This window comes from Pongo abelii, chromosome 21 (assembly GCF_028885655.2).
Source record: "Pongo abelii isolate AG06213 chromosome 21, NHGRI_mPonAbe1-v2.0_pri, whole genome shotgun sequence".
Taxonomy (NCBI): Eukaryota; Metazoa; Chordata; class Mammalia; order Primates; family Hominidae; genus Pongo; species Pongo abelii.
In genome coordinates this window covers 4744712-4771135 of record NC_072006.2, presented here as the reverse complement: position 1 = coordinate 4771135, position 26424 = coordinate 4744712, and the positions used below count along the sequence as shown (strand labels likewise).

At 39.6% G+C, this 26424-nt stretch overlaps 1 protein-coding gene and 1 long non-coding RNA gene across 5 annotated transcripts in view; one reads left to right on the top strand and one right to left on the bottom strand.

Annotated features, from left to right (window-relative positions):
* The window catches only part of SNAP25 (synaptosome associated protein 25), an 89003-nt gene extending 86599 nt beyond the window's left edge, over positions 1-2404 (bottom strand). For 2 of the 4 annotated variants that reach the window (NM_001135488.1, XM_024238567.2), the window contains 1 exon segment: positions 2250-2404. The gene's annotated coding sequence lies outside the window, so the exon portion shown is untranslated. 4 annotated transcript variants of the gene reach the window in all.
* Positions 1721-26424, top strand: part of LOC103888743 (uncharacterized) — a 208990-nt gene continuing 184286 nt past the window's right edge. Inside the window, exons 1-2 of the long non-coding RNA XR_002912579.3 lie at positions 1721-1990; positions 24227-24346. This is a non-coding gene — a long non-coding RNA (uncharacterized LOC103888743). The remainder of the gene's footprint in view (positions 1991-24226; positions 24347-26424) is intronic.

Below are 26424 nucleotides of genomic sequence, written 5' to 3'. Positions count from 1 at the left end.
AAACCCAGCAGTAATTACTGATGTCCAAGCACGTAATTCCGGCAGCATTAGGCTTTTCATTTGACGCAACTACGCAGACAGCTGTCTGGACATGCAGCATGAAGTTAAAGCATTTTTAAAGATTCCTACCCATATTTTCTCTCCTCCACTACTAAAACACAGTTGTTTATTTTTGTCTGCAGATTGCAAAGTTATAAACTTCTTTTATATATTTACATACTCGTATATAAATGTCCACCCAAATAATTTTACATCCATGCAAAATAACAGATCAACATATACATACATAGAAACACATGGTCATCTATAAAAAGAAAAAACACTAGGAAATAAATAGCTGGGAATGAAATTACCTTCTGTATATGGACAGGGAATTTTAGTATCTGTAGCATACAGATGATAGGAGGTATGACTATCTAAACACAATCCAAGTTCTCATTTGGGGTCTTTTAAGGGGATCATGATAGCGTTTCTTTAATGCATTGTATAGATTATTACATATGACGCTGTTACTCTTTTTTGCTAACGACTCAAATGGCATAATTTTGACTCTGGTCATTTTTATGCCCGTTTTATCTATATCAAACAGAGAGAAATACCCCTGATGACTTTTGCTCTTTCAGATGCTCCAAGCCTCAGAGTAGAAAATGGTTAAAGTAGTCATCACCACCTCAGCAAAATCCCGCAGTGCCATAAGAGAAATTGCAGTAGATCTTTAGGTCAGAGTTAAGTTCTAGTTTAACACCATGGTTCTTTACCTGCATTACCCTGAAGGACACACTTGGATTCTCCTGAGGAAGGCCAATCTTAATATTGTCAAAATCTGAAGCTATCAGCCTGCGATAACCAGTGCTGATAGGAAATACTTCCAGTAACTCTGAAACCGTGGCCAAAGAGGTTAAATCTATTCAGTAAAGGACCAGTAAAATTTCTCAGATATGTGTTTTTGTGGATGAATGCTTGTGTTCATGCCTGATTGCAAGGATGGGGGAAGAAGGAAAAGGAAGAGTGATTCATTCTTAAAGTTGATTCTGTTTAGTTCAGCTAATCTCACATTTTTATCAAATGGAAACATAGAGAGAGATGTATCATCCCTATAAACAGATAGCATTGGCTTCTTCATACATACAGTACTTATGCTTACCCAAGATCTGTAGACAGATCTACTCTGTGTTAAAAAACAAAACCAAACAAAAACCTTGATACCCTGCTGGAGGATAAATCCATATTTAAAAAAATGTATTTATTTTCTACGTAAAATAAGGGTCAGAGGGCAACACAGAAGATTTCCACAAGTAGACTACTATTTTGTTGAAGCTATGCAGGAGGTGAGGAGGGGAACAGGAAATTGTCTGCAAAGGAGTCTCTGTGAGGAAGATTTATTTCTTTCTTGTTTTCTTTTAACCTACTATGACTCCTCTATTAAGGGTCTCCGTAAGACCGGGGTCTCAGAGAGACAATTTGGTCTTCAGCCCTGGCACATCCAGCCCTGGCCAGGCATTTCTGCCGCAGGCAGATGCGACGCAGCGGCTGGACCGCTGTCCCCGGTGCTGAAAGGTCGAGGGCGCCCGCGCGAGCCCTCTGTATTGCTATCCAGGGTGCTGAGCGCGGGCCGCCGCAGTCCCCGAAGCCAGCCCACCCGCGCCAGCCCTCCGCAAAGCCCTCCCACCCGGCACGACCCGCCCGCCTCCCGCCAGCCTGCAGTTGACGTGGAGCAGGCGGCATAAATCAAGTCCGCGGGGCATGGAGGCTGCTGTCGCTGCAGCAGCTCAGCTTGCCCGGGGCGGGAACTCCCCCTTTCTCCTTTCGCCTCCCCAGCACCCACACCCTGTCTCCCCCTGAATTCTTCCCTGGATAATAGCACCCTAACGACAACAGTCATAATAATAGGGTTAGAACGACAGGGGAGGAAAACCCAACAGCCTAAATATCTCTGAAAACTGCATCGCAAAATGGAAGAAAGAGGGGGTCCCACTACTGTTTCAAAAGAGTAAGTTATTATTCGGTACGTACCCTCGCTCTTCCTCCCCGTCGCTCCATTTGCAGGACTCCCGTTTCCCTTTCCCCCAGCAGCTCACCTCGAAAACACTTTATAAAGCCCCCACGAGACGTGCACACACGGAATACCGCACCCTAAGTGCACCAATACTTGTATTTACCCAAGCCCACTCGGACTGCCCAGCTGCTGTCCCTTCTGGGTAGGCAGCCATCCCGAGCCAGAACCACGACCTGGGGAGGGGGGTCCTTACCTGGGCTTTCGGGAGGGTTGTGTTCTCCGGGCCTCTGCAGGTTGCAAGTGTGGTGGAGCCGCCGAGCAGGGAGGGAAGGAAAGACAGCGCCTGACCTCCCCGAGGTTTCGTCTTCAATGCAACGTGAGCTCTGCCCTCATCAAAGATGGCCGTCCGTTTTGACGTCAGCAGCTTTTAATAGCCGCCCGGCGAGGGGCGGGAGGAAGTGGGGGCGGGGCACCGGCGGGGGCGGGGGCGGGGCCCGGGCTGCGGCGCGCTTGACTCGGCTCCCAGTGCGCTGCCCTGCAAACCTGCGTGTTTTCACCTTCTATGAACACCCGCACGGGGCGACTCTTATGACTCCATTTTAACACTCGGTCTTGGGCAAACGCGTTCATCCCGCAACTGCATTCCTGATGTTCTTTGGTGTGTGTGCGTGTGTGTGTGTACATATGTGTATATGTGTGTGTGCATATATGTATGTATATATTTTATAATACATGTATAATATATGTATAATTTGAGTGTGTGTGTATATTTCCCCCCCACCCCCACCCCCTTTCAGTGGAATCTGTGGTTGAGTCATCTAAGGAGAGGGGAAGGCAGAGGAGGGGTAAAAGGTAGTGATGGGAGGGGTGGGGGAAATTTCAGCGGCGATTCGTTTTCTCCGAAGAGGGTCCGGAGGGGCATCCCCGTCCACCCTCGCCAGCTCCATATATGGCCAGGCTACGTGGGTTGCTATTTTTATGAGTGATTGCTTCATGTTATCGAAGCAGCGTCGAGGGCTTGTGGCTCTCGTTGCTGTGGTCAGCCGGGCAGCGAGGCTGGCGCACGTTATTTTGAACTACGTCAGAGCCAGGCTCTCTGAGCTGTTGCAGGAGTCGGGGGAAGAAGGGAAGCGGAGTTAGCCCAGCCAGCGTGGGTTTGCAAGGGCTCGAGGCTTGAAGTTGAGTTGTTTGCCGAGGGCAAAAACGGATGACTCTGCTTTCGGTGGAATTTGCAGTCGGCGCTGGGGTTTCGTGCTGGGTGTCTTAGGGGTACCCCACGGAGGCACAGACGCCCCGAGGGAACCGTCCAAACAGCCGGGAGGAGGTGGGGGATTCAGAGCAAGGACGGCTGGGGCGCGGCCGAATCTGGTGGTTCACTCAGTGCGCCAACCCCGGGGTACCCGTGCAGGCTGCCTCGGGGGGCCCTCGGATGCTCAAATCAGGGCGGGGAGACAAAGGCTACTTGTGCTGGTCATATTAGAGATTAAAAGTGATAATTATAAAGCAACAACCCTAACTGTCCTCCCTGGCCATGCCCGGGCCCGGGGAGGGGGTGGTGCGCGGATCGCTCGGCGGTGGCAGCCTCCCGGATGATTCACAGGTGTTGGGGAGGCTGTCGCGGGGCTCTCCGCGGGGAGGGAGGGCTGGGGAGAGCGTGGGAGGTGGGGGACCTCGTCTGAGGAACTGTTTGTACTTTTCCGGGAAGGATGCGATTAGAAGTCGTGCCTCGCAATGTTAAAACTTGATGGCCTCTTTTAGGCGATGGAAAATCCTTGTCTCGCTTAGGAAAAACCATTTAGAGCTGAGTTCGGAAAAGCGGCGAACAACCTCTCCCCTTGCACCCTCCCCCCCCACCCCCTCCCCACCACACACACACACACACACACACACACACACACACACATCCCTAGCTGGTCTGAGAGCCAACCTTAGGCAATAATACGGCCTTTGATTGCACTCCATTGCGGAGGGAGGGAAGCGGGGTGGGGGGAAGGGAAGAAGAGTTGTGAAGGCGCTGCGTTTAGAAAGAGACAGGCTGTTAAGAATTTAATAAAGGATGCCTTTAATCAAAATCAGTAGACATAATTGTTTCTTAAAGATTCCCTGGCCTGAAGGCTTTTTTTGACGTAATAATGTTTTTGCCATAATAATTAACAGTGTTTGAATGTTAATTAAAGCCAAATTCCTAAAAAAGGCATGCTGCTGAAATTTGTTTACTTAAATATTCATTAAACATTTAAGATTTCCATACAATAAAGAAGAAAATCTGCAAAGTCCTTAGATACTTAATTGCCAATAAAAGTCTCCTGATTATGGCTCTTACTTTCATTATAAAGCAAGTTGGAATGGGGGAAAGGGGTTTGAATGCAATGTACTGCAAAATCCTTTATAGTCAGAATTTTTTCCAAAGTGTGACACTTTAAAAAAAGGCAGCATGCGGAAGTTTGAAGAGAAAAAAAAAACCTGCAGAGGGAGAAAAAAATATGTGTATGGCCCTCAGACTAGAAATCATTCAGGCAGAAAGTTTTGTGAAGGAATAGAGGAGGTGGGGGATTTTCCAAGTTAAAAAAAAAGTTAAAAAGCAACTACGTCAGTGATGGAGGCTTATCCTGCAGGCAAAAGCTATGTAGCAGTCACAGGGAAGGACTGGCTTGGTATTCTGAGTTTTCAACTGATGATGCCCCACACTGACATCTTTAAAAATGACAGATAAGAGGAGAGAGGCAGACTGTTTCAAGGCATTACAGAAAATACGATGGACCCTACAGGATTAGCTGGTGGTGATGACAATGTTTTCCATTGCTAGTGCTTGTTTTGAAAATGATGCTGTTTGAGAGGTTCTTCATCTTGCTCTGGGAAAGGTAAAAGAGTCTAATTTGAGATACATAAACATTGGGTACATAAAAATCTGCTAAGGATGACCAGATAACCCTAAATGTATTTTGAATATGATAATGAAATTTTTTCCCCTTAGGATTTTCTCATGGCATGATTAAAGCAAAACAAAAACAAACAAGAAAACGTCATCATCTTTGCCAGTAGGGAACCAGCAGATTCATGTTACTCAGAGTTTGCAATGGCCTGAACCACACAGCAAAGGAAGGTGATGGAAAATTTGTTCCAAAATGGTTCAGCTGCTATGGGTTATTTCTGCAAAGGACTAACACACAGAGTATCTAATGCTTAGGATGAGTAATGAGAAAATTACCTGCTCTGCTAGATGGATATTTACACTATGATAATTCAAGCCTCTGAAAGCTTTTTTGATACATTATGCCCCAAAGTATTCTGGTTTACAGTAGCTCTAGGTCCAAGGTATTTAGCTTGTATCTCCAAGGTAAGGTACAAGATTCATAGTTGACTCAATAATTACAATTTTATAAGGAATAATAATAATAACTTTTCTAAAATCCCATGTGATCTTTCCAAAGTCAGTTTAGAGATAGCCCAGCTCAGAAGTCCTCTCTCCAGAGTCCTCCTTTGGGACATCCCTGGCACTCTATGACAATGTTTCAAAACACTGTGAGGGCAAAGAATATTCAGTTCTGCGCAAGAATATTCAGTTTGATAGAGCAACTGTTTTGATTCCTTGGTTTGCTTTCCACGTGGTTTGCTTGCCACTTTCTCTTCATATATTCTTCTAGCCCTTAACCCAGCCTCCCACCCCATTTATATATAGTGAAGTAGTAGTACCTTAAAATGCCTCAAGTGGTTTAACTCTAGGTTTAAACTATCCAGGCTGTTCTTGTTCCCTGAAGCTTCTAAGGTAGATACATATCTTATGAAAGGTAAAAAGAGAACCCGGAATATTAGTTGTTGTTTCTGGTTTGCCATGTTAAGAAAAAATAGGACTGTACACTCAGAATATTAAATAACACTTTATTCTTTACTACGGACGTATTGTGGGAAGGAAGAAGGGGAGTGTCCGGCAGCCAGAGGCTGGATGTTTTCACACTTTTGTTCCTTGATGCACCAAAATTACAGACTTTATTTTACAATGCATCCTAGGACCCTTCCCAATGCTGAGACATGCCTGTGGTCAATAGGTAGGAAGAAACTGTGACAATTAGGAACAGAGAGGCAGAGAAAATGGTAGTCCAAATTAGTACATTTCAAAAAGGCTATTTGTTTGGGATCACAGTATTCCTTGAGTAAATCTTTTAGGAATCATATTAGTTCTGTAACCTCTTTGTATCTCAATTATCTCATAGGTAAAATGGAGACAATAATTATACCAAATACACAAGGAAATTATGAAGCACTGAGTGTCGTGTCTAGCACTATGAAGTATTGGCTAAATAAAATCTATCATTTTGATGAGACTTTAACTTTATTTCTCTAAGAAATGACATGTAGCTTGGTTTTAATATGGAGGATTGCCATTCTTTTCGTTAGCTATTAATTAGATATGTATCAATCATACTGGGCCTTGTTTTTTTCATCTGTGTGAACTTATTCATTTACTCAATATCGAATAGCTGCCATACGCTTAGCACTGGGGTCTAGGAAAAATTGAGTAGAGAGTTGAGGGTTAGAGCGGTTAAATAACCAGGCCAAGGACACAGCTAAGAAATGGGATAGCTGGGGTTTGAACCCCAGGGCCCAAGCTCATAATCACTACGTTTTAGTACAGCCTCCTCCAGCTCCATCAGACTCCCTTCTGCCCTCTGCAGCTACCTTCTCTGCCTCAACACACTGTGGCTTGCATATGCGTTTTCTCATTAGTAGCTTCAGGGTTTCATTTGCTAGAGGGATGAGTATGAATTACTGGTTTGGTTGGGTGAATCATAAGGTTTCGCTGCGGCGAATTTCAAGAAAGAAGTCTAGGCTGTTAACCTGCGGTGAACAGAAACAACATATTCAAAGGAAGAGAGTTCAAATTATAATCAAGGAGGGAATTCAGAGATCAATATCCAATAAACAGCTTAAATAAGAATCAGGGCAGAAAATGCTCTCAAAATATACCTAAGCAAGTCAGCCAGAGGTCAGAACAGAATGGCAATGTGGATCAGTGGTTTTGAAGCAGATGATATGAGGTCTTCAGCACGAATTGATTCCAAGGGTAAAGAACTCTGAAGGTGAGGATGGGGTTAAGCTGGGTTGAAATGAATGACTCAGGATACACCTGGAAATGGAGCAAGAATATCTCGTGCCATTTTATTGATACTAGCAGAGAAGGGCATCACACTTCTGCCAGCTCACAGGCACCAGCCTAGGCAAGGAACATTCTAAGACATCAGCAGATTGCATCAATAATCTCTTGGTCATGTCCAAAGGACTTTTCATCTATATTGACTTCTGGGTTCACCTGATGGCATGTACTTACCCCTTCCCTTTCTTAAAGCTTTCATTATCAAGTGGCTTCACCTCTGTTTCTCCCTTTTTTGTTGGCTCCTCATTTTCCGTAGCAGATGGGTTGAAGCAGCAAAATTGTTGTGCCCAGCAGGTTAAGCTGGACATTTCCTTGAGTCCTGCACAAGCCCCCTGGGAGCTCCATATGTCCATAGAACCTGTCCTGACTCTCCACCCTGAAAGCTTCTGTGCTCTAAGCCAAAGAGAAAAAAATTAAATAGCTCTCTTTTGTATAGCTCTGTGCCAAAGAAATACGAAAGTTGCAAAGAACTGTCACACACATGATCTCATTTTATTCTTGCAACAACTCTCTGAGGTATGTATAATAGTAATTATTATTTTAATTCCTAATTAATACATGACGATCTTATACCATGCAGCCAGTTGGTAATGGAGTTAGAATAGGTACTGAAAACTTCCTACTCTAAATTCTACATCAGAAAATGCAGAATTCTGATTGGTCCTTCAGCCTTCTCTACTGACCATGGTACATCAAGAGACTCTGTTCTATATCTTCCTTCACATGTTGTCTTCAAAAAATCTGATTTCATACCCTTGAGTTTAACCACCTTTTTATATATTTGACTTTTAATTTCCCATTGCCAGTCTCACTCGCTCTTGTGAGCTTCAAAGTCATATTCCTAGCTTCTTAATGAACACTCTTATCTGGCTGAATCAAAGGCACCTCAAACTGAACATATATGTGCATAAGTTGATTCTATACTCTGCAAGAATCTACTTCTCCTCTTACATTCTTAATTAACATTTTCTCATGATGTCCCATCCTCCAAACTAGTATACTCACAAGCATCTTATTTTCACTCTCCTTTGCCGGCTTTGCTTTCATTTTCTCAACTCCGAGGGTTCAAGACTTGGAACTTTTCTCCTCTCTACATAATCATTCCCTGGTAATTGTATCCATTTCTAGGGCCTTGGGTAGTATCTATGTATTGATGCTTTTGTGTTACATATTCAGCCCTAATTTTGCTCCTGGACTGCATCATGTATGCACAAATTTCTACTCAATATCTGTACTTAAGCATAAGGCAAATATGGAGATCTAACTTAGCATATCCAAAGCAGATTTCAGATTTTTTAACTTCAAGAGGCTCCCTTCATCTTAGTTCTCCATATTAGTGAATGGCATTGACATTCCTAGTCCCCGAGGATGAAAATCTTGTATTATTTCAAGGATATTTTTTACATTCACACATAATAAATAACACTTGCTGCTCTATTGTCAAAATACTTTTCAAATCCAACTACTTCTCAGCACCTCCGCGGATACCACCTTAGTTTAAGTCGCCATCACTTCTCTCGGGATATTACAGTAACCTCTTAATTTGTCTTCTAGCACCTGTATCTCCTCTACATAGCTGCTGCAATGATACTTTTAAAAGACAAATCTGATCATATTTCCTTTCTCAAAAACTTTCAATGTCACCCATCACACTTAGAAGTCCTTCCTTTACTCTACAAGATCATGCTCCTGGCCACCTTTCCGAACTCGTTTCCCAACACCTCTCCATTCCAACCACATTGGCCTTCTTGCTGTCCATTGAATAACCAAGCACACTCCTACCTCAAGACCTTTGCACTAGTTATTGTTTCTACTTGAAATAGCCTCCCTCAGATCATCTCATGTCTCATCTCCTCAAATGCCACGTTTACAAAGGAGCCTTCTCTGACAATCTAAACTAGTTAAAGTTGCTAACCTCTATTTTTTAAAATTATTTTACCATGCACTATTTTTCTTCATAGCACTTTTCTCCTGTTGACATTATGTATGTGTTTATAGCTACATCTATATTATATTTCCCAGAGGCAATAGTTTTCAATGGCATTTGCATTTTCTTTGGTTAATTTCTTTTTTGTTTCCAAATAATACGCAGACGTTGCTAATTCTTGATTTATAAAATAGACATCAGTTGACTTCCTAATAATAAGGCTCTCTTACATCACCCTTGTTTCTTCTCCCCATCCTGTCAGTAACAAAACTGTTTGTTAGTCACTCTGCCATGAATATATCTAGGTAAATATTGTTCACTGTAAGTAGTACTACATAATGAGTATGCTTCTTTTTATTTTTGCATATTTTCTCACTTTCCCTAAAGAAGCTCTTAGAAGCTTCATAGAGAAGAAAGAGGTGGTTGCATACAAAGGAGGAAGAATTACAACAAAATTGGACTTCTCAAAACAAATTCAGATGGTAGGAGTCAATGGAACAGGTCTTCAAATACTGCAAGAAAAATAAATCTCCATCTGTAAGTCTATATTAAGCCAGAATATTAATAAAGAACGAAGGGCAAAATGAAAACATTTCTAGATGTGATGTGGACAGACTCAGGACGATTACCTCCCATTAATATTTTTTGCAAATAAAAATATTTTCTAAGGATTTTACCTTAACAATACAACTCACAAAGGAATCTATGCAAAAGAGGAAGACCAGGAACTTAGGAAATATTAGAACTAAGATAGCATTTTTTTCCTAGGACCAAAGCTAGGAAACAGGTATGGTAATAAATCAGTGTAAAATTAGTTTGACAAATAGTGTAGTTTAAAAGCTAATTATAGTATTAACCTGACAATGGCATAAATATCTCCTATCAGTAGTGACAAGAAAATGCCCCTATAATGACAGGAAAAACAAAAGCTATATCATATATTTTTGGTTCAAATCTGAAGTCAATTATATGACACAATTTTGAGCATTTTTTGATGGAGTTTAAGGAAATATTTTTTATTTGTCCTTTATCTTCAATTTTTTTTCTTTTTTGGTGTGAAAATTTAGTGCCACAGAGAAATTTTTTCTTTAAAGGTTTACCACCCTACCTGGTTCTGCAATAAATACTATTTATATAATCATAAGCTGTAAATGCTCTTTTTTGATCTTTGAAGTTTAAATTAAACTGTAGACCAAGAATAAAGACTTAATATTTACCAAACAGAATCTGAATATTATGGGACCTAACATATAGAAGTAGTAAGAGAGCTGTCAGATGTGGGAAGTAAAGGACAGGGCTTAGGAGAGGCAAGGTAAAGAGATTTTATAATGCAGACATCACAATTTACTCATTTTATATGGTAAAGGATTAAAATAATCAGTATAAAGTTCATAAAAGGAAAAATAAAGTTTACTCATGGTATAATCATATATAAAGTTATATGTATAATTTTAAAGTTAGCCAACAGAAGCCCAAAAAGTAATAGAAGTACCAAAGTTCAGTGGTTGCAATAAGGGAGACAGAGCCAATAAGATAATGTTCTCAGTTTTTTCATAAAGGACTTTTATATATTATTTAAAATTGGTAACTCAAGAAATAAAAAGATATTATTTAAAATTAAGGTTGGAAACACCAAAGATAACTTGAAGAGGAAGTATTTCAAGATGGTTACTTCTGGGAAGGATAATGAGTAAGATGCAAAAAGATTTTATTTTATTTAAACAATCTTCATTATTGTTTTCCTGTGAATGTGTTACTCTTCTTTAAAAGAATGGCAGTAACAAAATTATTTCAAAAAGCTTTTATGCAAGCTCTCCTGGTTTGGGTGGGCTGCAAAGTTCTGTCTTCAATGTCCTCTCCTATAATGCTTTGGCAACTCCACAACCTTTCTTATTCAGTATAACAAAATGGCATTGATTTTTAAAGTGGAGAAAAGAAAGATTCCTTGAAATGTATTTTTAACCCCTTTGTTTTTCTAGGCAATGTTAAGGAAAGATACTGAGATTAAAATAGAAATATGAGATATGAGAGCTGACATCTGGTCAGGAGGTCTGTTGGAGCCAACATTTTAATAATAAAATTATGATTATGAAAGAGCCACTTTGGGGATGGTTGAATAAGGACCCTGAAAATCTGTTCCTTCATAAAAGCCACAAGAACACTAGCAAAAATTGTTAAAATAATTTTTTTTTTTAGAAATCTGGAAATTAACCAAAGACTTGCAACAATCTGAGGAGCATTTATTCAAGAAAAATGTCTGCATTTTGGTAAGAACAAGAAACTTTGTGGCATTTAAATTGCCCTATTGCCATTCCCCTTTCTGCAGCTTTATAGCAACCTTGAAAACCAGGAACCTACATGTCATTTGGAAGGTAACAGAATTGATTTGGAGCTCCCCAGAATCCCATCCAGAGAAAATTGTCACTATTTAACTTGTCTGAAAGTTTCCTGAAGGTGAGGATCAAAAAACTACCTATTGGGTACAATGCTCATTACCTTGGTGACAAAACAATCCATACCTCAAACCCCCATGACATGCAATTTACTCATGCAGCAAACCTACTCAGGTACCCCCTGAATCTTAAATAAAAGTTGGAAAGAAAAAAAGTAAAAATAAAAAATAAAAAGTTCCCTAAAAACTACCACTCTTGAGGCTTATCTTTATTTGATGTAACTTAGAGCTCACATAGTATAAACATTATCTCCCCAAAGCATTAGTCAAAAACAATCAGCATCAAATGTTTCACATAGCAGCTGCCTGAGGCAGTGATAACAGCTGGGACAAATAAGAAGCTGACCAAAAATCATAACAGGAAATGCTGGAAAATGAGATGTTCATAGGGTATTTTGAAAAGCTCTGACACATTCCTGGGAACCTAGAAAGCCATGCACATGCAGAAAGCTGGGTGCATGCCCCAAATCTGAGAAGGCCCTATTCTCTCACCTCTCCATAACCTGAGACTGCATCAACAGGAAGCAAAGACTAAGGCAGCTTTGTAACCTGCCTGGCGGAGCATTGAAAGATTACTCCAAAAAACACATACACAGAACTTCTCAGCAAAGACTGTGAGACTTATTGGTGCAAGGTATTTAGGGAAATCTCTGTCCAAACATGAGCTGAACATTAAATTAGCTAAGTAGAGACTTCCGGGCCACACACAATAAAGAAGACTTACCAAAGTAGTTCAGCAAAATCGCTCAACAATCAAACAAAACTCCCCCAAATAGATTGAAAAAAAAGATGAAATATATATACCATGCAAATAATCAAAGAGAATCGGATAAAGTGGATATCAGACAAAATAGAATTTAAGACAAAAATTGTTACTAGGGACAGTAACAACAGTAGTAACAAATAGCAACAATAACAAATGCTGTGGGATGAAGGTAGAAATCTGATTTCCAGAATTGCCACATTATATTATTTAAAATGTGTAGTTCTTAACTAAATATTAAGACATACAAACAAATGTGGCCCATATACAGGAGAAAAACAGTCAAGAGAACCTGTTCCTGAGGATACCTAGGCATTAGAATTTCTGGACAAGGACTTAAAATCAGCTCTTATAAATGTGTTAAAGAGCTAATGAACTAGCCGATGTCCAATGAACTAAAGGGAAATATGGGAAAGATGTCTCACAAAATAGAGCATATCAATCAATAAATAGGTATTGTAAATAATCAAATAAAAATTTTGAAGTTGAAAAATCTCATAACTGAAATAAAAAAATTCATTGGAGAAGCACCGTAACATATTGGAGGTGGCAGAATAAAGAACAAGCAATTTCAAAGATAAATCAATTGAGATGATTCAGTCTGAGGAACATGGAAAAAGAATGAACAAAAACTAATGAAGCCTCAGAGACCAGTGAGACATCATCAAGCATACCAAGTCAGCATAAAGGAAAACAAAAGGAGATGAGAGAAATGGGTAAATAGAACATGTGAAGATGTAATGGCCAAAACTAACAAAATTTTGAGGAATAACATTAATCTAAACACCCAAGAAGCTCAACAAACTCCAGTAGGATAAGCTTAAGGAGATCAACATCTGCATGCATTACAATCAAGACTAAAAGTCATGGAGGGAGAATACTGAAGGCAGAAAGAGAAAAATGGCTCATTATGTACAAGGGATCCTTAATAAGATTAAGATTCTCATTAGAAACCACGGAGACAGTGGGATGACATGCTCATATTTAAAGTACTGAAAGAAAAAGACATTCAACCAAGAAGTCTACATTCAACAAAATTATCCTTCAAAAGGAAGGAAAACAGCAACAATAACTAAAATAATTTGTTGCTAGCAGACCTTCCCTGTAAGTACTAAAGGAAGTGCCTCAGCTGAAATGGAGGGACTGGACAGCGACTCAAATCCACATAAAACAATAAAGAGTACTGGTAAAGGTAGGTACAAAGAGAAATATAAAAGCCAGCTTTATTGTGTTATTTTGGTTTGTATTTTTTTCTTCTCCTATCTGATTGAAATTACATAAAGCAATAATTGTAAAACTATGTTGATGAGTTTATAATGTATACAGATGTAATTTGTATGAAAATAAAAGCACCAAGGAGGTAGGAGGGAATAGAGCTATGTCAGAGCAAAGTTTTGGTGTATTATCAAAATCAAGTTTCTATTAATTTGAACTAGATTTTTAAAACTTATCACATTAATTGTACTTCCCAGCTATGCAGTGGCTCACCTTTGTAATCTCAGCTACTCAAGAGGCTGAGGTGGGAGGATCCCTTGAGTCCTGGAGTTCAAGTCCAGCCTGGGCAACATAGTGAGACATCATCTCCAAACAAACAAACAAACAAACAAACAAACCAAAACAAAAACTTTACTGAAAAACCCAGAAATGTTTTTGGGAAAATAAACAGTATGGTTCTAAAATTTATATAGAAATGCAAGTAACCCAGAATAGCCAAAAAATCTTGAAAAAGAAGAACAAAGTTGGAAGAGTCACTCTTCTGCATTTCCATACTTAATACAAAGATATAGTAATAAAGACTTTATGACACCAACATAAAAACAAATAAATGGAATCAGATTAAATGTCCAGAAGTAACCCTTTCATTTGTGATTAATTTATTTTTGACAAGGGTGACAACAGAATTCAATGTGGAAAAAAATAGTATTTTTAACAAATGGTGCTGGAAGAATTGGATATCCACATGCAAAAAAATGGTGTATCTGTTTCTCACGCCATATAGAAAAACTAACTTACCTGAAGTGATCTATAGGTTCAATGCAATTCCTATCAAAATCTCATTGACTTCTTTTTTTCAGAAATAGAAAAATCCCTCTAAAATTCATACAGAATCTCAAGGGATTCTAAATAACCAAAATGATATTGAAAAAGAAGAATAAAGTTAGAGTTTCAGATTTCCTGATTTCAAAACTTACAACGAAGCTCCATAATCAAGGCAGTGTAGTATTGGCATAAAGTCAGACCAATGGAATAGAATAGAGGGTCCAGAAATAAATGCTTCCATACAGTATGATCAAATCATTTTTGACAAAGGCTCCAAGACCTTTCAATAGGGGAAGGGGCAGTATTTTCAACAAATGATGCTCAGAAAACTGCAAAATATGCAAAAGAATGAGGTTCATTTGCAAAAGAATGAGGTTGGCCCATTTCCTTATATCATAGACAAAAATTAACTCAAAATTGATCAAAACTTAAATATAAGAGCTAAAACTATAAAAATCTTAGCATAAAACATATGTGCAAATTTTTATGACCCTGGATCAGGCATTGAACACCAAAATACAAATGACAACAAATGATAAATTTGACTTTCTCAAAATAAAAAAACTTAAATGTGTTTCTAAAAATACAATTTTACAAATGAAAAGACAAAAAGCAAAAAGGAAACTAATATTTGCAGATCATATATCTGATAAAGGACTTCCATGCAGAATATTTAAAGGACATTTACAACTCAATAATAAAAAGACAACACAACTTAAAAATGAGAAAAAAATTTAAGAATTATTTTTCTAAAGCAGATATACAAATGGCTAATAAACACATGAAAAAATGCTTGACATGATCAGTCATTAGGGAAATGCAAATCAAAACCACGATGAGATACTGCTTCACATCCCCAAGATATCTCTAATCTAAAGATGAAAAATAGCAAGTGTTGGTAAAGATGTGGAGAATATATAACACTTATCTATTGTTGGTAAGGTATAAGATGGTGTAGCCACTTTGGAAACATTTTTGCAGTTCCTCAAAAACTTAAACACAGAGCTACCATATGATGCAGCAGTTCTACTTCTAGGCATAAACCCAAGAAAACTGAAAACACATATCCATCAAAAAAATCCTGTACATAAATAAATGTTCATAGCATTATGTCCAATAGCCAAAAAAGTGGAAATACCAAAGGCACAGGCAACAAAAGAAAAAAAGTAAATTGGACTACATCAAAAATAAAAATCTCTAGGCATCAAAGGAAATAATTAATAGAGTGAAAAGACAACCCACAAAATGGAAGAAAATATTTGCAAATAGCATATCTGATAAAGAATTCATATACAGAATTCATAAGAAGCTATAATTCAACAACCACACAACCCATCTCAAAAATGGGCAAAATATTGGAACTGATATTTTTCCTGAAAGATATACAAATGGCCAATATGCACATGAAAAGATGTCCAATATCACTAATCACTGGAGAAATGCAAATCAAAACCACAATGAGAAGCCACCTCACACCCCTTAGGATAGATACTAAGAAAAAAACCTGAAAATAACAAGTATTGAAAGAATGTGGAGATATTGGAACTCCTGTGCATTGCTGGTGGCAGTGTAAAATGGTAGTTACTATGGAAAACAGTAAAATGTATCCTTGAAAAATTAAAAATAGAATTGCCATATAATCCAGCAATTCCACTTCTGGGTATATATCCAAAAGAATTGAAAGCAAGGTCTAGAAGAGGCAGTTGCCAACCGTGTTCATAGAAGTATTATTCACAATAGCCAAAGGGGGAAACAACCCAAGTGTCCATCAATGGAGGCATGGATATGCAAAATTCATGTACATACAATGCAATATTTTCCGCCTTAAAAAGGAAGAAAACTTGGACACATATCACAACATGGATGAACTTTGAGGATACTATGCTAAGTGAAATAAGCCAGTCACATAAGCACAAATATTGTTTGATTTCACTTGTGTGAAGTACCTAGAGTAGTGAAATTCATAGGGACAGAAAGTAAAATGGTGGTTGTCAGGGTGAAGATGGAGAAAAGAGAAAGTTATTGTTCAATGGGCACAGCATTTCAGTTTTGCAAGATGAAAAGAGTTCTAGTGATGGATGGTGGTGATGGTTGCACAGCCATGTGAATGTACTCAATCCCATAGAACTCTACACTTAAAAATTGTCAAGACAATTATTAAAGTAAATTATTATAGTAAATTTTATATGTATTTTATCACAGTGAAAAAATACTGATGCCTGGGTAACCTTTCCAGAAATCCTCAGTTAATTGAGTTGAAGTGAGTTCTGAACATAATTTGATAATTAAAAAATCAGGCCAGGTGTAGTGGCTAACACCTGTAGTTCCAACAATTTGGAAAGCCGAACGGGAGGATTGCTTAAGTCTAGGAGTTTGAAACCAGCCTAGGAACATAGTCAGATCCTGTCTCTATAAAAAATTTTCTTAAAAAAGTAGCCAAGTGTGGTGGCACATGCCTGTGGTCCCAGCTACCTGGGAGGCTGACTGGGAGGACCACTTGAGCCTGGGAGGTTGACGCTGCAGTGAACCATGACCCCCCCCACCCAGCCCACTGCACTCCAGCTTGGGTGCCAGAGTGAGAAAAAAATTATTTTTCTGGTGCATCTGGTATTTCAGTCTACTCCTTGGGTCAACCATGAATAAACTAATAGGTGTTGCCTTGTTTGTTTCTTTCTGGTTCTTTCCATCCACTCAATGCTTTTTTTCTAATTCCTTTCTCCCTTCAAGAAGCCCTAGTGACCTAATCTGCTGCTGCAGATAGCTTCTACTAAGTATAGATTATCAGGTGACTAATTCATAGTAAGCATTTAGAGACTTCTCACCATGCTAGAAAATCAGAGTAATTTTAAGAATTGAGTAAGGTGAGGTTTTACACACATTGCCAGGTCGTTAAAGAGATCTTGTGGGAAGAGATATTTCTGGTACAGGACTGCGGCAGGGTATGAAAAATATGCTTTGGACGTGAAGTCAGATTTATTTATATTTATTTAATAAACACACATATAAAATGTTGTAAGTTGCTAGCATTCTGAACACTTTAGAGATTTAACCCCCTACAACTTTCTGATGTTTATACTATTATAATGCCCATTGAACAAATGAGTAAACTAAGGCACAGAGCACTTAAATATCTTACCCAAGGACATTCAGCTAATAAGTGCCAGGACCCAGGTGCCAGCTCCAGAATACAAGTGCCCAAACATGACCCGTTATTCTCTTGAACCTTCTCAACTCTCCTGTAGGTTCTCATTCTTCCTCTGCTATGTCCGTACTGTGTGACTTTTTGAAAACCAATTAACTTCTCTGAGCTTATTTTCTCATTTGTAAAATAGAACATTGTGTTTAGTTGGAATAGGATGTCATGCCACACACAGGGTCTAGTCAATCTTTTTCTTTCTTTCTTTTTTTGAGATGGAGTCTCCCTCTTGTTGCCCAGGCTAGGGTGCAGTGCTATGATCTCGGCTCACTGCAACCTCCACTTCCTGGGTTCAAGCGATTCTCCTGCCTCAGCCTCCTGAGTAGCTGGAATTACAGGCGCCCACCACCACAGTCAGCAAATTTTTGTACTTTTAATAGAGATGGGGTTTCGCCATGTTGGCCAGGGTGGTCTCGAACTCCTGACCTCAGGTGATCCACCCACCTTGGCCTCCCAAAGTGCTGGGATTACAGGCATGAGCCACTACGCCCAACCAATCTCTTTCTAACTGATAGAGGCACCTTTTTATTTTTCTACCATCTGTGTTTCCTGTTAAGCTGCATGTTAAGTTGTCACAATCTATGTAAACCAGGAACCCCTAACTATGAGTGTCTTAGAAAGTCTGGGCTGAAGTAAATCTCCAAAATGTCTGCTGATTTCATGATGAGGAAACTGAGGAAGAGGAGGAAGTACAGGGCCAGCCTTCTAACCATCAGGCGGTTACTTTCCCCCATAGTATATGTTTGAGTAGTGAGCTTCTATACAGAACCCAGCACTTCAGGCCTATTCTATGCTATTGAAGAATTGTGTCTATCCCAAGTCTCTGGGGTCAATTCCCACTTGTGATTACGACAGCAAATATAATATGTAAAAATTTTGTAATTTGGAAATTGGAAAATGACTGTCACAGGTGATTGGAAACAGAAGAGAGACAGGAAGTTGAGGCAAAAACTTGTAAGGGGGGGCATCAAGCTTACAACATAGGGTGGCTTTGCAGACCAGGACCATTTTGCTTGCAAATTATAGAAACCAGACCACAATAACAGGCATAAAAGGAAATGTATTGGCGTATGCAGTTAAAAAATCTGGAATCAGATCTATAGTTTCAAGCAAGGCTTGATTTAGGTCCTCAAACAATGTCATCAGGAACTTATCTCTCATCATCTCTGTGTTGATTTCATTCTCAGATAGACTCAGCCAATTATCATCAACAGCAGAAAAGAACATGCCACTTTTCCAATCGTTCCAGCAAAATCCCTACTTTTTTTTATTGGTCAGACCTGGGTCATATATTCATTCCCGGAAGCCATGATAAGTCCAACCTGACACACATCGCCTAGGAGTGGGGAAGGAAACTCCTTTCAAGGAAAAATCAGAATGAGGCAAACAAGAAGGAAATGCATATGGAGCAAGCAAAAATACCAGGCAATCATCCCAGAGAGCAGGGCCAATTGACAGTGGAAAGTATTGAGTGCTTGGGTGGGAGGTCAGAAACTCCGTAAGGTGCTGGGCCTTGAAGGGTTAATTCGTCTAATACAGTAAATCTGGCTACACATGCTTTTCCAGTAGTATAATCCTGGTGCGATTCTTGCTGAACCTGTGCTTCTCAGATTCTGATTTAGTGGGTCTGGAATGAAGTTCAAAAGTCAACATTGCTAACAGACTCCCACGTGATGCTGATGTTGCTGGTTAGTGGACCGCATTGTGCTAAAGCATTAACATGAATAATCTCTAGCTGTGGTGAGTTCTGGCATCTTAATTGCCCTGCCCTTGAATTGGTGAGAGGTTGGACGATTCTGTATGCCCTGTCTGTGTGTCCTTGGCAGGCTCCATCCTGCTATCATTCATCTGTCTCAGGGGGATTTGGGAATAGAGGCAGCCTTTCTGCCAGAATTATGGGCTTCCTCATTTCTCTACCCCAGGACTGCATGGGTTTAAGGCACTGGACCAAAGGAAAGCCTTGGCATGGGGTTCTGGAAGGTTAGTTAGCTGGCCCAAGATCAGCATTTTATTTAATAAAAGAGTCAGAGATTATTCAGTTTCTTGCTGCTCACTTATTGCTCTTTGGCTATAGACTAAAGAGATTTGCCAAAGCCCAGATGACTACAGTTGCAGGAGTGGGTCCTGCTGAGGCCAGCTTCAACCAGCAGAATGGCCAAGTTGACCCACAGGTTGATAAGTCACACAGAATGGTTGTTGTGAGCTGCTGAATTTGGGGGAAATTTCAATACTGTATTATTATGGCAATAGATTACTAAAAGACTATCTGTGTGGATTTGGGAATTTTTTTAACCTCTGTAAGCCTTTGTTTTCTCTGTAAAATGAAGATAAACTCATGTAGGGTTATTGTGAAGATTAAATAGAATAAGAAAGAGGAAAAACTTGACGTAGTATTCCAATAAATAGCAGAATTAGAACTACAGTTTTCCTGTATACAGCTAGTCTTCAAGAAGCCTCATAGAGAAAGAAACTTTCTGGTAGAATTAAAAAGAGATGGTGTAAAAAAAGAAGAGAGAAGTGGAATTTGTTATTCCCTTTTGGTGTCAGGTGGTTTCACAGATCATCCAATATATTTGATAGAATTGTATCTTCCCTACCAACTTATATGGTAAGTTTTTCTATTCCCTTTTCATAGATGAGGAAACCAAGACACAAAAGTGAACTGATTTTGTTAAAGTCAGATAGTCAATGGTAGAGGACCTGGGATTAAAAAATCAAAAACACTAAAAAATGAAAAATAAATACAAAAGTTAGATCTTTCGCTCTAAATACCTTGCTCTTTCCATCATTAAACCCCAACTCAAACCTTAATCACATGACAGCTTTTATTTAAATATTTTTATTCAGAGCTCCCACTACAGAGTAAGAAAATATATGTCTCAAATAAACCTTTCAAAGATTACTTTTGCTTTTTCTGTTTAACTTAATTTATCTTTTCTTTCCAGAACCAGTCTCTCTCCCCATCTCTTTGAATTTCTCCCTGACTCTCCAGCTGTGTCTCTCTTCCTCTCTTCTCCCTGACTTTTTCTCTGTCTCTTTCTTTCTCTGCCTAACACAGGCTGTCTTCAGATCCTTGTAGTTAAAATTCAAGTGGAAAACAAGTGACTCAGCAAGCTGGATGTTAATTTCTTTAGTTTATTTGTTCTTAAAGAAAAAAATTCTCTTGGCAGCATATGTAGAAAGAGAGAAATGAAAATTTTAAGGCTCTTGTAGGAAAAGCATCTTAGGTATACACAGTCTATATGGTATTTTTAAATTCAACCAGGCAGGAAAGGAGGCCCAAGCTCACAGCAGAGTTTAAATAAACCTCTTTACCGTTTGTGCTCACATGAATGAGCCATTTCTTCTTTCTATGTTTAGTGTCTGTAGGAAATCAGACCTAGGATTGCTTTTTTTTTTTTTTTTTTTCTTTGAGAGGGAGTCTTGCTCTATCACCCAGGTTGGAGTGCAGTGGTGCGATCTTGGCTCACTGCAACCTCCACTTCCCAGGTTCAAGCGATTCTCCTGCCTCAGCCTCCCAAGTAGCTGGGATTACAGGCATCCACCACCATGGCTGGCTAATTTTTGTATTTTTAGTAGAGATTGGGTTTCACCATGTTGGCCAGGCTGGTGTTGAACTCCTGACCTCATGTGATCCACCCACCTTGGCCTCCCAAAGTGCTGGGATTACAGGCATGAGCCACCACGCCCAGCCCCTAGGATTGCTTTCGTCAAGTTTGATTCTTCACCTTTACGTGATTCTTGATTTGTACACATACAGCTTTTTCACTTTGTATTCATAGAAACAAAAGACTCAGAACCATGTTGCCATTTGGTGCCATATGACCTAGATTTGGATGAGGTATTGGTCAGCAAATGCCATGTTATACTGCAGTAACAAACATCCTCATGCTCATAATGGCTTAATATAAGAAAAGTTTATTTTTCCTCTTGCTATGTGCCCAGTGTAGATCAACAGAGCCTTTCTTCATCATACTCACTAGTGGATATCTGCTGATGGAGTTTCCAACTTGGGATTCCATGATTGTCAATGTAGAGAGAAAGGGGGAATGAGTCAAGCACAGTTACTTAAATGCTTCTTCTGGAAGAGACATTCATTACTCTTACTCATGTTTAAGCCAAGTCATGTGGCCTTTTTTTTACTTTAGGGAGTGGGGAAGTGAGTCCTCCCACACCCCTAGAGAAGGAGAGCCAGGGTTTTATAAACAGCTCTAATAACTAGCCCAGATGGTCTCCCTGAAGTCAGGTAGGGTCCTTGCTTCTCCTGGACCAATAATAAAATAGGATCCAGGCTGATTCACTTTTCTCTTAGGTGAACTAACTTCTTTTCTTGGAAAGAAACGATGCCATATCTTATTATACAGCTTAGAAGGTTAACATGTACAAGAAATATCTGTGCTTTGAAAAATATTACACAAAATTTTATTCTTTAAAATGATATGTACGTGGAGATAATACCCTTAAAAATAAGCAGTGTCCTTTTTTAGTTATTTCTTGCTTCTAATGTTACCTGGAAAAAGTCTTAACATTGCTCATGCTCTTGTTAGGAGTTATTAACTTTATTTTTAACCTATAATCCATAATTATCACTGAGCTCCAGGAAGCTAAAATTTTGTTCATATTGTAGATGTGAAATTTGGCTTTCCAAGGTGAACTGAACCTTCAAATTTATAAAATATATTTTAAGAAATTGCATGCATATGTTTAAATTTCAGCCAAATAAAGGTCCTCTTATGCTTTTCTAAAACATTTATCGTATTTTCTACCAAATAGGATCGACAGAACTTGACTTAGAAAGCTGGCACACAGCTTCATGGAAGCAGCTTCTAGAGGAATGCTATCCAACATAACTTTCTGTGATGACAGAAATGTACTACAGCTGCCTTGTCCAATAAGGTGATTACTAGCCACATGTGGCCATTTAGTGCTTAACATGTGGCTACTGCCACTGAGGAACTGCATTTTAAATTTTGTTGAATTTTGATTAGTTTAAATTTGTATAGTCACACAGGCCAGTGCTAGTATATTGAATAGCACTGCTCTAGAAGTTGGGCTTTCAACTGATGTTTATTATTGTTGAACTTTAAAAACCGAAAATGCATCCTTAACTTGAAATAAAGGAAGCTCACATGTGCATTCCTGGTCTGCTTGCTGAGAACCTGAAACTGCCACAGTGATGTTTTCTAATTCTGGGGTGTGAGCATCTTTGAATTCTAGCAACCTGCAGAATCACTTATTTGGGAGTCTCTGGGTTAGACCATGTTGGGTAGCATTTTTAGACTGTGGGATGGGATAGAGGGCAAGCTAGAGACTGTCCTCAAGAAGAACTATTACATCAGTTGTTTGGTGGCCTGATACCCTCTCCTGGTGAGACCTATGGGCTCCAGCAGGTCACCTGAGGTGGTCAAGGAGAGGATCCTGCCAGCTTATGCTGCAGAAGAACTGAGGTTCACATACAATCATCCCATAACTTAACTCCTGCTATCATCATCCCCCATCACTGTGGGGATCAAGGTTGACAGTTTTACATCTCCTTCTATTATTTGCCTCCCACCTCAGTATGCCCTCTCCATCATTCTTTAAAATTACATTTGCTATTTTATCCAATTTTTCTAGAGTATAAAACAAACATAATGTCATCCGTCCCTCAAGTATACACTCAAAAGACAAATGTTCACCCTACAAACCAGCTCTTCCCAATATAGATATTTGGGAGTGGACATTGACCATCACCATCATCATCACCAGGAGAAAGAGTCGACAACGCTTCCTCTCTGATTTGTCCAGAGTTGCCAATCCTTCTTAGGTCTAATAGGTGCCAGCCTCTGTGCTAAGCCCTCAGGGTACAAAAATGAATTACAAAGGTTTCCTCTTTCAGTGAGCTCCCAACCAACAGCTGGAGTTAGACATATAAACAGTTGACTCGTGATAACACATAATAGTAGTGTGAGGTGCTTGAAAACAAAGGATAGGGAGTAACAAAATAAAATATTTAGAATGAGATTAATATTCCCCCTAGTTACTTTGAATTTAGAGAAAGAAATATTTCTGGGGCCAGGCTTGTTGGCTCATGCCTATAATCCCAGCACTTTCGGAGGCCATGGTGGGAAGATTGCTTGAAGCTAGGAGTTTGAGACCAGCCTGGGCAACATAGCAAGACCCTTTCTCAGAAAAAAAGAAATATTTCCAAAAATGTTTATGGTAGAGATGGTATTAATACTCACCAATCCTGATGCTTCTTTCAGGTCTCACAGGCTATGTTACCCAGCCTCATTTTTTGTTTTTTCTTTGAGATAGGGTCTCACTTTGTCACTCAGGCTAGAGTGCAGTGGCATGATCTCGGCTCACTGCAGCCTCAACCTCCCAGCTCAAGCGATCTTCCCACTTCAGCCTCCCAAGTAGCTGAGACTACAGGCATGTGCCACTATGCCCAGATAATTTTTAATTTATTGTTTTTTGTAGCGACGAGGTCTCCCTATGTTGCCCAGGCTGATCTTGAATTCCTAGGCTCAAGAGACCCTCCTGGCTCAGCCTCCCAAAGTGCTGAGATTACAAGCATGAGCCAACACACCCAGCCACTAGCCTCATTTTCATTTAGGCAGAGGCCATGTGACAAGGTTCTGGGCAAAGTATCTGGTTAAATTGACATGCCTCCCATAAAAACCTCCTGTTTTGTTCTTCATGTTCTCTTCTCTTACAGGAGCCATGGAAGCCAAATGCTGAGGATGGTGGCATCATAGGGTGAATGGAGCTGGGTTCTTGAAACACTGCTTGGAGGAAAGACAGCAAAAATGCCTCATGAATCCAACTGGACTGTTATGTGAGAAATAAACTTTCATTGTGTTAAACTACTGGAATCTGGGGGCCGTTTGTTGTAACGGCTAGAATCAATTACCCTTACTAATATATTGTTCAAATGGTTTCAATTGGGTTATCAGATATAATCTTTTTAATCTCCATATTTTACCAAAGAAGCAATGAAGTAACTTGCCTAAATTCATACAGCTAGTTTTTGGAAGTTCTAGGACCAGAACCCAGTCTCCCAGTTCGCAGCCAAAGCTCAGCTCTACAAGGCCAAACTTGCCTCTATTCATCTATAAATAATTTTCAACAACTCTTGTATGACTGCTGGTAAAACAGAAATATGTAGATTGAATTTTGTGGAAAATAAAAGTTGTCTTTATGGGGAAGAGAACAAGGTAACACTGAGGTTTACCAAAAGTGATTTATTTTGATATTAGCACATTTAGGTTGCTTATAAAGTGCTGAATTTAAAACATGGCTGGATTTATCTATCAGGACAATTTTAGATTTATCATTAGGACAATGCCTTGTTACATGGTGTGGTTTTGTTATTGTATGCCAGGTATATAAATTTATCCATTGCTGGGAGGTTGAAACTATTTGGATACAACATATGGGTTCATCAATTACTGAGAAGAGTAGACTAACTTTTTCAAGACTCAGTGTCATCAGATTGAGCTCTAAGTTTCTTAGTCCATGGACTTAATCCATAACATCCATATTTTCTAGAATAAAGAGGGACAAAAGAACCTAGAGTAATTCAATTGCTATGGCAGATGCTGTTGCCGGTATGATCAATAGCCATTCTTCCCTTCCATCATAGATATCAGAATCTTGATACATTCGGGTGGAACCAGCCTAGCCCAGGTGATGATGAATGGTGATGAACGTAAATCAGGAGTGGCAATCTTGGTCTCCCTTGCAAATGATAGTAGTGGGAGTGGAACCAAATTCTGGCCAATGAAATGTAACTAGATATCCACTGAAGGCTTCAGGAAACTATTTTTCTCTTTTCTGAGTGGAAAGTACGAGGAAGAGCCATTATTGTCTATCCCTTCCTTCCTGCATCTGGATTTAATTGGGTGAGGATATGACTCTTGGAGTGGCAGCAGCAGTTCAAGGAGGGGGAAACCTGTCTGGGTGGGAGCATTCTGTTCTTCACATCCCTTTGCAACACTCCCTCCCTCAAGAGCACAATTGCTTGTTTTTCAAGTCATGGGAATTGAGCGATTAAAGATTGGGCTCTATATAGGAACTATAGGGTTCATGTCCCCACTCCACTTCTCTGACAAATTGGCCTGGTTACCATACTGTCTCTCTACTCTGAGTATAAGTAATACAAATAATGCCTGCCCTCAAATTTCTTATTTGTAAAACTAGGATGATAAAAATCTACTTGATAGTGTTATTGGAAGACTTAGATTAGTTTATTAAACTAATGTTTACTGAGTGCCTACCATGGGCCAAAATTTGTGGAAAGCACTTATGATGCTAAGTGAACAAAGTAGACATGGTATCCTGCCCCCATGAGATTTCAAATCTAGTGGAAAAGACAGGCAAGAAAACACATATTGTTAAGTAAATACACCAAGAATCAGCAATCGTAATATTTTCAATGAACTGAATAGGATGGGACAATGGAGAAAAATGGTGGGGCAAGAAGACCACTTTAGACAGGGTGGCCAGAAAAGACCTTCAAAAGGTGGCGAGACAATCTGGGATAAGAAAGAGGTAAAGGAAGACACCCGGCAAAGAGCAAGAAGAAAGGAAAGAGACTTTTGTAGCAGATTAAAGAGCAAGAGCAGAACCCTTCAGATGAGGAAGAGCTTGGCTATTTCAGGAGAAGCAAGAGGGCAAACATGGGCTGGGCATGGTGGCTCACACCTGAAACTTTAGCTTTTTAGGAGGCTGAGACAGGTGGATCACCTGAGGTCAGGAGTTCGAGACCAGCCTGGTCAAAATGGTGAAACCCCCTCTCTACACAAAATTACAAAAATTAACTGGGCCTGGAGGTGTGCTCCTGGTGTCCCAGCTACTCAGGAGGGAGGCTGAGGCAGAAGAATCACTTGAACCCGTGAGGTGGAGGTTGTAGTG